At 46.5% G+C, this 15,059-nt stretch overlaps 1 non-coding gene across 1 annotated transcript; it reads right to left on the bottom strand.

Annotated features, from left to right (window-relative positions):
- Positions 1 to 11,717: 11,717 nt before the first annotated feature.
- Positions 11,718 to 11,789, bottom strand: TRNAI-UAU (transfer RNA isoleucine (anticodon UAU)). The gene has a single exon. It is a non-coding gene; the product is annotated as a tRNA-Ile (tRNA).
- Positions 11,790 to 15,059: the final 3,270 nt, after the last annotated feature.

The raw sequence follows: 15,059 nt of genomic DNA, 5'->3' as shown, positions 1-15,059 counted from the left end.
ACGCATAAATTACGGAGTACTATAAGATCACAAGAAGGGAATATCCTCTTCCTCACAAAACCCTAAGTAAATATGAAGAGCACATAATCAGGCGACTTAAATCTAATACTCTGCCCAATCCTTACCTAATAAGTAAATGGTACCCAGACACCTACGATTCGTCCTGCCCCTTCTGTGGAGCAGTTGGCACACTCTTTCACGCGGTTTGCGAATGTCAAGAAAACCCTGACTTGGACAGCAATCCCGATCCGACTTGTGAGCGCTGGGAAGCAACCCTTCATAGCCACAGCCCCGTCGACCAGAAATCGCTGGTTGAGAGGGGCTGGATTATGATGGCGACGAATGGGTTCTCGTACTGAACCCACCCAGTTTTTATGCTCTGAATAAATGTTTTTCCTCCTCCTCTACTAGGATCTCATTAACCAGCGTTTCTTCCCTCAACCACTCTGCACGCTTCCGGTCTCATAACGTTACACCAATAATTTTTTTTCATGTCTCGCTGCGTTGTTCTTAACTTAAGCTGAACCCCTTTCGTTAGCCTCCATGTTTCTGTACCGTAGCTGAGTTCCGGCAAGATAAGGCTGTTGTACACTTTTCTCTTGAGGGATATTGGTAAACTGCTATTCATGATCTGAGTGAACCTGCCATATGCTCTCCACCCTATTCTTATCCTTCCAGTTATTTCCCTCTCATAATCCCGATCAGCTGTCACTACCTGCCCTAAGTATTCCTTTACCACTTCCACCACCTCGCTTCCAATTGTGAACTGCTGTTCCCTTGCTAGGCTGTTGATCATTACTTTGGTTTGCTGCGTGTTAATTTTTAAACCCACCGTTTTGCTCTGCCTGTCTAAACCATTGATCATGTTTTGAAATTTATCTCTTGAGTGACTCAGCAAGGCAATGTCATCAGCGAATCACAGATTATTTAGGTATTCTCCATTTACTCTTATATACAACTGTTCCCAATTCAGGCCTCGGAATACCTCCTGTAAACAAGCGGTGATTAGCATTGGGAAGATCGTGTCTTCTTGCCTGACGCCCTTCATTATTGGAATTTTACTGCTGGATTTATGGATGGCTATTTCAGCTGTGCCGTTGCTACAGATATCTTCCAGTATTTTCACATAGGGCTCTTCTACACCCTGATTCCGCAATGCCTGTATGACAGCTGAGGTTTCCACAGGGTGGAATACTTTCTCGTAATCAAAGAAGACTATATATAGGGGTTGGTTATATTCAGCGCATTTATCTATCACCTGAGTGATAGTGTGAATATGATCAATTCTTGTATACCCTTACGAAAGCCTGCCTGATCATTTGGTTGATTAAAGTCTGAGGTTCCTCAGACTTTATTAGCGATTAGGTTTCCCTGACTTTATTAGCGATTACCTTAGTAAATGCCTTGTAGGCAATGGACAGTAAGCTGATCGGTCTGTAATTTCTCAAGTCTTTGGCGTCTCCTTTCTTATGAATTAAGATAATGTTTGCGTTCTTCCAAGCTTCTGGTACGGCCGAGGTCATAAAGCATTGCGTATACAAGGTGGGTAGTTTTTCTAGCACAATATCCCCTCCGTCCTTCAGCACATCTGCTGTTACCTGATCTTCACCAGCTGCTTTCCCCCTTTGCATTGCTTCTAAGGCTTTCTTTACTTCCTATTTCGCTACTGGCGGGATGACGCGTTGCTGTGCTCTACTGTCTCTCTCATTAACGCTCTGATTACATTCACAACTGTATAGATTTGTGTAGAACTCTTCGACTACTTTAACTATCTTAGCCATATTGCTGATGACATTGCCCTCCTTGTTTCTTAACGCATACATCTGATTTTTACCAATGCCTGGTTTCCTCTTCAACGCTTTCAGGCTACCGGCGTTCTTTAGAGCATGTTCCATCCTCTCCATATTCAACTTTTTTATGTCGCTACCCCCCCCCTTTCACTTATTTATTAATTTCGATAACTATGCTAGTTCTATCCTGCCTGTAGGGTTAGACGCCCTCTTGCTTCGGCGTTTCTTAATCAGATATTTCGTCTCTTGAGATTGCTTTCCGGTATCCTGTCGAACCGTCCTACCGCCTACTTCTACTGCGCACTCTGTAATGATGGGTGTTACATTATCGTTCATTGTATGGACATTAGGATCGTCTTCCTCAGTTAAGGCTGAGTATCTGTTCTGCAGCGATATCCTGAATTCCTCTATTTTCCCTCTTATCGCTAACTCGTTAATTGATTTCTTCACAAGCTTCTATCGTTCCCTTCTCAAGTCTAAGCTAATTCGAGACGTTACCATTCTGTGGTAGCTACAGCGCACCTTTTCGAGGACGTCCACATCCTGAAGGATGCCAGGTTGAACGCATTGGTATTGTTTTTCTACTCTTCACGCATCGCTTACAGGCCAGAAGTTTCGAGCACCTGTTGGCTATATGACAATCGCTCACGTATAGGGGGCTACTCGCAGCGGTGGCTCTGGCTTTGGTGTTCACATGCCGACCCCAGTGAAGTCAAAATACACAAGTGGTCTGCTGCACTGCGGTGTCGCCGCGTGGTGAACAAGTCCAAGGGGCAAAATTAATCCCAAGCCCTGCAAAACGGCGTCCGTTAGTGTCAATGTGTCGCATCGGGATCTGGAACTCCAGAATGTATAATCTGAATTCAAGGGGTGCTGATACCAAATGTTCGATCTGTAGACGGCAATTTATTTCATAAGACTACTTACACCTCTGCTCTGTACATAATTAAATATCTTTCTACCCGGAATAAAAGTACCCCGCCAGGCTCATAAGTCTTACATTCTGCAGCTGAGATGGCATGCCAGCAGGGCGAGCAGACGAGGACAAATACAGAAATTTCAGTGTTAGTCCGATTGGTTGCTTCTGTGCTTATTTGGCAGTGTCATTACTACACGGTGTCGCTTAAGAAAGTTTTCTTTGTTAACTCACAAACCCTGTCTGTTTTCTACATGTGTTCTTCAGTATTGATACATGGCGATCTGCATCAGTGTCAGCAACACGCAACATCGGCAAGGTCTATATAAGGCGAAATTGGCCTGTACCCGACTCTGAGCATGAAGATTCCTTGCTTACCTCCAAATGGTACGAATGGAATAAGGGTAACCAATGGCAGATCAAGGTAAAAGTTTACAGCTATCATGTTAAACAGACAAGATCTCAAAAAAAAGATATTGAACGGCTTCTGCTCCATAGGTATTAATTTAGCGTCGCACTTAGCGGACTCAAAAGAAGCACGTGATCATGTTTACGCACGCTGGCGCAGCGCTGTCGGGTGTATAAACAAAACTGCTCAATATTGTGCTTGTTTTGATGCCCCACATGATGCGTTTGAGAAACGGTACAAGGCTACTGTGCTGCGGTGCCGAAAAAACTGGGGCCACGGATTCATCGTTCATATAAAAAGGAAAGAGGGTAGGAAAAAGAGGCCAAAACGATAGCAGAGCGTGGTTTCGATCCACTGACCTCTGGGTTATGGGCCCAGCACGCTTCCACTGCGCCACTCTGCGCATTGTGCTGCACTGCAACGTAGCCTATATTAGAATGCAATTGTAGTACAGATTGAATCCTACTGTTGGAAAAAGAGGATAGAAGAAAAAAACCAAAACAATAGCAGAGCGCGGTTTCGATCCACGGACCTCTGTGTTATGGGTCCAGCACGCTTCCACTGCGCCACTCTGCATATTATACAGCCGCACCAATTTATTTCTACGAGTTCGAAATGGAGGACTCAGTTTGTCACATTTGTTTTTGAGACAGGTTGTCAATCGGTATTTATTTCTTCGGGACGTTAAGCACCCGTTTCTACACACTGTCTGTCAACTTCGCCTGGGGAAGCACTTGCCTAATATGGTTGTCTCTGCTGGCAGTATGCCCGGTGGAGTGCATGGTTTTCTACGCGAAGTTGTGGTTTCATGTAGGTTTTTGACGGCGCGGTTTTCACTCCAATACCTGAGTGAAGTCAACCGGAAAAAACTGTATAAAGACCTCTGTAGTGTGGTTCTCCCCGTGCCTTTATATCGGTCCCTTTACAGGGAAGGTATAGGTAACAAGGTACTAAAGCGTGTTAAGGCAATGTTAGTCCCGTCTGGTGTTAAGACATTCTTTTTCAAATTACACACTGGAACTCTGACTGTCAAACCGTGGATGGCTGAAAAAGGTTTTTTTGTTCCCTGGGGCACTGCGCCACTCTGCTGCTTGCGCTGCACGGCAACGTAGCCTATATTAGAATGCAATTGTAGTACAGATTGAATCATACTGTTGAAAAAAGAGGATAGAAGAAAAAACCAAAACAATAGCAGAGCGTGGTTTCGATCCACGGACCTCTGGGTTATGGGTCCAGCACGCTTCCACTGCGCCACTCTGCTTTTTTTATTGCCTGGCTTTGACTCATAACATTTACACAAAAACACTCAACAAAAAACACACAAAACGCTATGTACATACGACACTGTCGTGGTCAGCCATCATGAGTCTGGCTTCGTCATACTAAAATTCACGAAGCATACAGAGCGGCTCTAGCCTCGAGAGCCACTCGGGAGGCTCCGCAGCTGCGTTCTGGATGGCCAGAAAGCAGTCCATTCTTTCCCGAAAATAAATTCGGGCAGGTCGTGCGTCTTTGTCACAATAATAGCCTGCCATTCTGGAGCGCCATATACTGTGGAGGCCCAAGAGCATTATGAGATCAAATGGTACCCCATCCTCATTGTCTGTGCTTAAATAACGAATTCCCTGCGCGTCAAGTGGTAGTTCTTTCTTTATTGTCCTTTGTAACACATCCCAAAAATAAACACCTTCCCAGCAATGCAAAAAAACATGGTCTATTGTTTCGGGCTGTTTACAAATTAAGCAGTTCGATCCCCACGGTAAAAAGAAATCCTTTCCTTCCAAAAACTTTTTAACTGGGAGTGTCCCGGTGTGTAATTTAAAAAAGAAGGTCTTTACTCCTGGTGGCACCTGCATTTTCTTTACCCTTTTTAAAACATCAGCTCCAGGACCTCCACTGCACAAGGCCCTGTACATAGGCTCTGGGAAAACAATATCACAAAGATCATGGTACAACTTCTTTCTTTTAGTTTTATACAAATAATCGCTAGAAAAACGTGCTGAAAGAAACCTAACACTTGCTACAATCTCTTTGTAGTAACCGAAAATTCCACCCGAGAGCTCTTCTGTGGTAACAACAAACTCGGGCAGCAATCGCCGCAGCCTCACCTGGCACACGGTGCGCAAGAACGGGTCTGAGACGTCGCGAAAAAACAAAAAACGGTTCACCAGCTGCCTTAAAAAGAGGTGCCCTAGCCCCAACCCCCCGTCCTTTACCCGCCGGAACAGGTTCGTTCGGCTGCAACGTTCCCATTCGGAAGCCCATATAAAGACGGCAAAAATCCGGTGTAACTTCTGAATGTGCGCCCGAGAGCAATGAAAAACCTGCATCACATACCAGAGCTTGCTAATAAAAAACAGGTTGCAGAATGTAGCTCTGGAGAAAATGGAGAGATTGGTGCCTTTCCATTTTCCAACTCTGTCACGTGCTTCTTTCGTTTGCTGTTTCCAATACTACTCGCTTTCGCGATAAGCATCGAGCGGAACGCCCAAATATTTGCCCGGGGTCGTCGCCCATGGTACGTTGGCAAAATGGTACGGGTGAGATGGCCACCATCCATGCCAGAGTCCGAGGCATTTGGACCAATTAACCCCGCTACCGGTGACTTCGCTGAACTCGCGTACACACCCGACAGCTTCGCTTATGCTCCCCTGATCAACCGTGAATACAGCAACGTCGTCAGCATACGCCAGCAGCTTAACTTCAGCAGCTTGCAACCTAAAGCCATTAATACTATTGTCTTCTATTATTTTCCTACACAGTGTTTCGATGTAAATACAAAATAAGAGAGGGCTGAGGGGGCAGCCCTGACGCACCGAACGCTGCACGCTAATGGGGCCCCCCAGGCACTTGTTAACAATCAATCTTGTCGTGGAGTTTCGATACGCCAGGGCAACACCCTCGCGGATAACTGAACCGACATTCACATGGTCTAAAACGGAAAACAAGATTTCATGAGAAACACAATCAAAAGCTTTTTCGAGATCAACCTGAAGCATGACCACCCGCCCATTAATTGCATCGCAGGTTTCAAGTGCACTGCGTGCTTTGTGAATGTTGGAAGAAATCGATCGCCCTTTTATTCCACATGTCTGGTGGGGTCCAACAATATCCATTATCACTGTCTGTAGTCTTCGCGCCAATACCTTCATAAAAATTTTGTAGTCCACATTAGTGAGTGCTATCGGTCGATATGCGGTAACAGATTTAACTTCTCTATATCATCAGTTTTCGGTACGAGTACCGTATGGTAAGTCCCAAAAGACGGAGGCAAAAAGTTTATTCCATAGGCTTCGTTAAACATTGTACATAGCACCGGGGCAATTTCATGGTTAGATTCTTTATAAAATGCCGCACTGAATCCATCTGGTCCTGGTGATTTTCCGAGGTTTAATTCATCTATCGCCTGCCCTACTTCGTTTTCAGTTATTTCTAGTTCCATTTTCTTTTTCCTTTCTTCGTCCAGCCGCGGCATTGCACCGAGAAACTGATGCACTGCGCCACTCTGCTGATTGCGCTGCACTGCAACGTACCCTATATTAGAATGCAAATTGTAGTACACATTAACTCTTACTGTTGAAAAAAGAGGATAGAAGAAAAAAACCCAAACAATAGCAGAGCGTGGTTTCGATCCACGGACCTCTGGGTTATGGGCCCAGACCGCTTCCACTGCGCCACTTTTTTTTTTTTTGTTGGCGACTTTGACATTCAAAAACACACAAGATGAACGATTAAAACCTGTCGGCAGACCTTTGCCTGACAGGGCATGTTAAACTTTTTTCAGTCTTGCCAAATCATCAAGCACATCGATCCATTTTGGCTGTTCAGGGAGGGCCTTATACGCCTCCCTAAATCGCACAACATTTTGAATGAAATGTTCCCGTACAGGTTTCACTTGTTCATCTGCATTGTTAAACTCCATTCTGGTTTTCCACAAGCTGTGAAGTCCCAGGAGCATTACTGCATCAAATGGAAAATTATCTGTTTTGTGAAAAGGTAGAAATCTTATGCCATATGCATCTAATGGTAGGTCTTTCTTTAAAGTTCTCTGAAGGACATCCCAGAAAAAAATGGGATCCCAACAGTCCAAAAACACATGTTCAATGGTTTCCGGTTTGTGGCTCAGGAAACAGTTTGTTGACCAAGGGACGAAAAGACCTTTATCGTGCATCCACGTTTTCACTGATAAGGTATTAGTGTGGAGTTTAAAGAAAAAGGATTTGATCGCTGGCAATACTGGCATCTTCTTAACTCTTTTAAGTACATCAGCTCCTCGGCCTGCAATGTGTGGCAAACGATATATCGGCAGAGGAAGCATTGTGTCCACTAAGTCCACGTACAATTTTTTTTTCTTGACATTACACAAATACTCCATGGAAAACCGAACATGCTGCATTCTGTACGCGAGCACAACTTCTTTAAGGTACCCTCTTATCGCACCATTTACATGTATCGAACTTACAAGAAGGTCAGGAAGAACTCGACAAAGCCGTACTTGCCTTACGGTCCGGAGGAAGACATCATTTTCATCCCGTAGGTACATGAAACGCGAGACAACTTCTCTCAAAAATAAATGCGCCAGGCCAAGCCCACCTTTCTTCACAGAAAGAAACAATTTTGTTCGACTCGTCCTTTCCCAGGTCGAAGCCCAAATAAAAACCGCAAATACACGATGAAGTTTTTGAATGCTTGCCCGGGAAGCACTGAGCACATTCATCACATACCACACTTTAGCAGTGAGGAACAGGTTGCAGATAATGGCACGCGAAAACATCGATAACTGTCTCCCTTGCCATGCATCACTTCTTTCCTTGGCCCTCGATGCTTGGTCAAATCAGTACGGATCTGGGTCCCGGTAACTGTCAAGGGGTACTCCTAAATACAACGCTGGAGTGGTGGACCAGCGCATCCGAGAATAGTGTTCAGGCGTGACGTCCCAGCCACCGTGCCAGAACCCGATGCTTTTTTCCCAGTTGATCTGGGCTCCAGTGCAGCTACAAAATTTGTGCACTACGTTCGTTACCTCAGAAATACTTTCTGTATTTGCACAAAATACAGCGATGTCATCAGCATAAGCCAAGATTTTTACGTGCGCTGATTGCAGCCTGAAACCCGTTATGCATTCATTATTCCGGATGGCCAAGCAAAGTGGCTCAAGGTACGCCGCGAACAGCAATGGCGACAGGGGACAACCCTGTCTTACAGAAGATTGCACTTGCAGGCTGCCAGTGAGTTCGCCGTTCACAACAATCTGAGTCGTACAGTTTGCGTATGCCATTCTAACACCTTCTGTTATTATTCGGCCAACATTCGCATGCTCTAGTACGGCAAACAGGACGTCATGAGACACCCGGTCAAAGGCGTTTGCGAGATCTAGTTGTATCATCGCCACTCGGTCATCAAAAGAGTCACAGCATTCTAGTATGGACCGCGCCACGTGTATGTTCGTAGCGATACTTCGACCTTTTATGCCACACGTTTGGTGCGTGCCTACAATCGATGTTATAACACTGTGCAGTCTCTTCGCCAACACCTTCATGAAAATCTTGTAGTCGACGTTTGTGAGGCTTATCGGGCGATAAGACCCCACCATCAGGAGCTTTTCAGCATCATCGGTTTTAGGAATGAGCACTATGTGCGAAGTTCTGAAGGACAGCGGAACACGTTTTTTCTCATAACTTTCAACGACAATGACCTGCAGTATCTGGGATATTGCAGTTTTGAAAGCTTTGTAGAAAGCTGCTCCCAGGCCGTCGGGGCCAGAAGCTTTACCGGTTGGCAATGCATCTATCGCGTCCTCTATTTCTTGCAAGGAAATCGTCTGTTCGAGCCGTATTTTGATTTCTTCGTCAAGTTTCGGCATAAGTGGTAGAAATTCGCAATGGAAGCCCCTTTCCGCGAATGACCCAGCATATCTTTGAAGCGATCACAGATTGTTTCCTTAGTTACGCCACTGTCTGCCGAAACCCCTGCCCCAGTGTTTATTTGTCGTATTTGCTTTCGGCACGAGTATCGTTTTTCATCGGATATCGCTCGTTTTGTTGGTGTTTCCCCTGCCCATAGCTGCTCAGTTCGCGCCCGAATAACTGCCGCAGTATACTTATCGGCGTCCATTTTTTCCAGCTGGGCTTTGACATCCCTGATTTCATTAAAGCATGTGCCTGGTTGTGCGCTTTCTACACACGTGAGGTATTCAAGCTGTTCACGAAGCTCTGCTTCCTTTTGTTTCTCGGCATATTTCAACTGCGTACCTTTTTCAATCCCTCTTATTTTTACCCTTTGCTTAAACTCCTCCCACTCTGCAGCGAAGTTCGACGGTTGCGCTGTAATTAACTTCTCTAGTTCTTGCTTTACTTCCTTAGCGAATCCTTCGTCCTCCAACAACTTATTATTTAATTTGCATAAATGCCAACTAAGCCGCTTTTTGCTTTGCTGCCTGCCAAAGGTTGTAATCACTAGGGCGTGGTCACTGAAAGCCACAGGTCTGACATCATACAATGTGCATAGTGAAAAAAGTTCTGCCGACACATACACTCTGTCCAATCGGGCATGGCTATTGCCCTGAAAATGGGTATACCGTGTACAAGGGCCATTGGTGAAAACACTTCCAATATCTTCTAAATTATGGCCATGGACTAATTCGTTCAAGACATCAGCACTCCTATCTCTCACAAACGCACTTTTTGCACGATCGGTAGCCTGACAGACGCAGTTGACATCGCCCAGTAGGATTAGTACTTTGTCACAGTTTAGGTATGTCTCAAAGTTTTCAAAAAACACTCTTCGCTCGGACTCCGCATTTGGTGCATACACACAAATAACTCGAAACTCAACGCCAGAGTACAAAAAATCAACGACAAGAAGACGGCCGCTATCACACGAGAAAAGTGACTGCACCGTAATACCGAAATTATTGCGAAGAAAAAGTACGCAGCCGCCAGAGGCACCTACAGAATGACACACACATACTTCAAAGTGCGTACGGAAAACGGACACCATACGTTCTGTAGCTTCTTGGCTTTCAATTTTTGTTTCTTGTATTGCAACTACGTGCAGATCGTTGTCTAGAAGAAGGCGACTGAGCTGGCATTGTCGCCTTCTTGCTGCAAGGCCTCGCACGTTTAAAGTGGCTACACGCAGTGCTTCAGTTAAAATGAGAGCCATATCGAGAAAAAAAACGCCTTATTTTATGGTGCCTGCCTTCGCGCCACGCCTAAAAAAATTAAAAAAAATCCCCAAACCCCAGAACGGGCTCTAGGCATGAAACTACGGAGGCGGTTTCCCCGCCTGCCGTGTTTCGGACGAAGTGTTCGGCCGCGTCTTCAAGGTCGGCCGCCTCATACCTGCGGCTTTACACGGCGGCTCGTCTCCGCCATTGCCGTCCTGTTGAAGCGCCGTGCTCTCACCGTCGTCGTGCGGGCGCTTTCCCGCCGCTAGGTTAGCCGCCCCGGAAGACATGTCCATGCTCACAGGGTCAGGAGGAATGGAAGGAGCCCCAGTAGCGACTGGGGATTTCACCTCGCCCTCCGACCTCGGCCCTGCGTCCTGGCGAGGCGCTGGTTCACGTATGGTTACGCCCTCCTCAGCAACAATTTTGTCCTGTTGCGATGTCTCCACGGCATTCGTCTCGCCCGCCGCTGTCGCAGTCGTAGCGGCAGACGTCTCTTCCATATCCGCTGCGTCCATGAGCAAGGCTGAAGCGTCCTGAGTGTTAACGGACCCGGTGACTTTTGCGTAGGTACGCTCGCACTGGCTGTCCTCGTGGCCGAACCGTCGACAAGCACCGCACCGCGGTATGCGGCACTCCCGGCGTATGTGGCCCGTGCCACGGCAGCGAAGGCAGTGCGGAGCCCTGCCCGGCACGACCACGAGAGCCAGCTCTCCGGCGACGCTCACCTGGTGCGGAATGTCGTCGAGCTTCACTCCCGGTTTCAGCTTCAGGGTGACGAGCCTTGTAGTGGAGCCTTTGTCTGCCATACCCTGCACTCGCCACCGCTCGCGGGCAACGTCAGTCACCTTGCCAAATGCCGCGAGGGCGAGCTTCACGTCGTCGTCAGGAACACTGTGCAAAAGCCTGTGGACTTTCATGCGCACGTCTTGGTTAGCTGGGTCGATGACGAGACACCGGCACTTTTTCACAACGAGCTCACCAGCACTCACAATTTTTTTCACGGCGTCTTCATCCTTAAACGTAACCGCCCACACGTGGCTCATCCTGTAGGCTCCGATGGCGATTACTTCCGGCAGGAGCGATAACTCAGCCAGAACATCGCGAAAATCTTCCACCCGGTATGGGCGTGCCCTGATATCACAGTGCAAAAAAACTGTGTTGGCAACGAAACGCCCTGTAGGCAAACTCGGTAGACCTACCTGGTATTCAGCACCTGTCGAAGAAAAAGCACCAAAAGAGCTGTTTCCGCGGCCCTGCTGGGCCGCTGACGCCGCTCCGACGGAGCTCATGATAACGCGTCCGTTCGCGAGCGCGGCCGGAAGCAGAATCCCTTGCGCTGCACTGCAACGTACCCTATATTAGAATGCAAATTGTTGTACAGATTGAATCCTACTGTTGAAAAAAGAGGATAGAAGAAAAAAACCAAAACGATAGCAGAGCGTGGTTTCGATCCACGGACCTCTGGGTTATAGGCCCAGCACGCTTCCACTGCGCCACTCTGCTTTTTTTTTCTTCTTTATTACCGGTAAACAATACATAAAAATCTCTAGCCACACTTTGGCCGAGACAATGGGTTAAAACTTTTTCATGTTAATCAGTTCATCCATAACTGCCACCCAGTCCGGCGGCTGGGGTTGACTGCGGAGAACATCTCTCAGGAAAACTGCACTTTCTATAAAGTTTTCTCTCACTGGTCGCACATTTGCGTCGGCGTGCCTGGCCGCCATTCTCGTTTTCCAGATGCTGTGGAGGCCCAGTAGCATAAACATGTCGTAAGGAACCTTCTCACTTTCTATAGGTAGAAACCGGATGCCATAAGGAGTTACAGGTAGTTCTTTCTTCAATGTTCTTTGCAAGATGTCCCAGTGGAAAACCGGGTCCCAGCAGTCGATAAACACATGTTCCATGGTCTCGGGTTTTTTGCAGAGTATGCAGTCGGTGGTCCAGGGCACAAAAATGCCTTTATCGTTTAGCCATGTTTTCACCGGAAGGGTACCGGTATGAAGTTTAAAGAAAAAGGATTTGACAGTCGGTCTTACCGGCATCTTTTTAACTCGCTTTAACACATCTTTGCCTGGGCCTCCGCAGCAAAAGGAACGGTATAAGGGAGCAGGTATAAATATATCTAGCAAATCTTTGTACAGTTTTTTCCTGGGTACAGCAGATAGATACTGTGTAGAAAAGTGAGCGCTCAAAGTGCGAAAGGCTGCCACAACTTCACGCAAAAAACCTGTTACAGCACGATTCGTGGCCGGGTAACTGGACACAACAAATTCCGGCAACACGTTGCCTAAGCGCACCTGCAACATTGTGCGCAACAAGGGATCGGTTTGATCACGTAGAAACAAAAATCTTGAGACAACTTGCTTCAGAAACAAATTAGAAAGACCAAGGCCGCCCCTTTTGACCGGAAGGAACAGATTAACTCGACTTGTTCGCTCCCAATTTGAGTTCCAAATAAAGACAGCAAACACTCTATGCAGCTTCTGCAGGTTTGCTCGGGTAATGAGCACGAACTGCAATATATACCAAATTCTGGCTATTAAAAATACATTGCACACACTTGCGCGCGCGAAAACAGAAAGGTCACGTCCTTTCCACCCATCCGCTTTTCTCCTTGCACTCTGCGTTATCTCACCCCACAACTCCGTACTGCTTTTATAGTGCTCCAAGGGTACCCCCAAGTACTTCGCAGGGGCGGTCGTCCATTTCATGTTAGCAAACACGGCAGGTGTGCTGTCCCAATCACCGTGCCAAAAACCTATGCACTTATCCCAGTTAATTTCGGACCCAGTCTTTTTGCAATATTTCCCCGCGACTTTCACAACTTCTTTAACGCTTTCTTGATCCGCGCAAAAAACAGCAATATCATCAGCGTAAGCAAGCACTTTTACTTGCGCCGACAGAAGAGTGAAACCGCAGATCCCATCATTGTGCAACAGTGATAACAGAAAAGGCTCAAGGTAGATCGCAAAGAGCAAAGGCGAGAGCGGGCAACCCTGCCTGACCGAAGAACACACAGGTACAGGTTCAGTCAGCTGTTTGTTCACTATAATTCGGGTAACACAGTTGTCGTACGCCATCTGTACACCTTGTATTATCACAGAGCCGACGTTGGCATATTCTAGAATGGCGAAAAGAATGTCGTGCGACACTCGATCGAAGGCCTTTGCAAGGTCAAGCTGTATCATGGCAACTCGGCCCCCGAAGGCATCGCAGCATTCAAGAACAGTTCTAGCAATGTGCACATTTGTTCCAATGGTGCGACCTTTAATACCGCACGTTTGGTGGGGCCCTACAAGGTCCTTTATGACCTTTTGCAGTCTGTTGGCAAGAATCTTCATAAACACTTTATAGTCAACGTTGGTTAGGCTTATCGGCCGATAAGCCCCAACGGACAGAAGTTTAGCCTGGTCCTCACTCTTGGGAATTAAAACCACTTGTGCTGTTTTAAATGATGGTGGCATTTTCTTTGTCTCATAAATTTCGGTGAAGACGCAGTGTAGAGCTTGGGTGAGTTCGGCTTTGAACTTCTTATAAAATTCACTACCTAAGCCGTCAGGACCGGGAGATTTTCCGGCACTCAGCTCTTCGATTGCTCTTCCCACTTCGCTTACGCTGATTGGTACCTCCAGCCCTTGTTTTATATCGTCTCCTAGTTTTGGCATACGGGACAAGAACGTGTTTGCAAACCCCTCTTCAAGCCGTCGCCGCCCAAGCAATTCCCGATACTGCTCAACAAACGCCAACTGAATCACATTGCTATCATTCGTTACCTCGTTTCTGTACCTGATTTGTCTTACTTCGTTCTGAGTCGCGTACTTCTTTTCGTCACTAAGCGAGCGTTTAGTAGGTACTTGGTCAAGCCAGAGACGTTCAGCACGGGCCCGTATCATGGCAGCTGTATACTTGTCTTTTTCGATAATCTCAAGTTTACTTTTTGTATCTCTTATTTCTTTCTTATATCTTCCCGGCTGGGAACTTTCCAGGCTTACGAGCAAGTCAAGTTGGCAATGTAGTTCTTTTTCTTTAACACGTTTATCGTGGCATATGATGCTTGCCCTTTCAATCGCGTTTATTTTCACTTGTTCTTTGAAATCTTCCCACCTAATTACCCAGTTCCCAGGCTCTGCTGATAGCAATGCTTTAATGCATTCATTAACTTTAATGTCAAAGCGTTCATCCTCGAGTAATTGTGCGTTAAACTTCCACAGGTCCCACGAGAAACGAGATTTCTTGTCTTTGTTCCCCAGGGTAAACGTAACTAAGCTGTGGTCGGTAAAAGACATGTGTTTTACCTCGTAGCTATTGCACAAAGGAATCAAATCAAGCGACACATACGCTCTGTCAAGTCTCGCGTGACTTTCACCCTGGAAGTGAGTAAAATGCGGCGCTACCGAAAGAACTTCAGCAACATCATCTAAACCATTTTCTTGCACAATCGAATTCAACAATTCCGCACTTTTGTCACGAAGGAGTCTTTTTGTAATTCTATCTTCTGCTTTAAAAACGCAGTTAAAGTCGCCCAAAAGCAAAATTAACCGCTCACAGCACACATATGGTTCAACGCGCTCAAAAAATTCCTTGCGCTCGTTCTCCCTGTTAGGAGCATACACGCATATGACTCTCCATAGCAAATTGCAATAAAAAAAATCCACTACAACCAAACGGCCAGTTTGACACACAGTTAAATTCTGCTCGACAATCCCCAGAGAATTCCTAATAAATACAGCACAACCGCCCGATGTGCCAGAAGATTGGCACACACAAACA

Source organism: Amblyomma americanum, chromosome 3, assembly GCF_052857255.1.
Source record: "Amblyomma americanum isolate KBUSLIRL-KWMA chromosome 3, ASM5285725v1, whole genome shotgun sequence".
In the NCBI taxonomy this organism is placed as follows: Eukaryota; Metazoa; Arthropoda; class Arachnida; order Ixodida; family Ixodidae; genus Amblyomma; species Amblyomma americanum.
The sequence above is the reverse complement of the archived record's forward strand: the minus strand, read 5'-3'. Positions and strand labels throughout refer to the sequence as shown.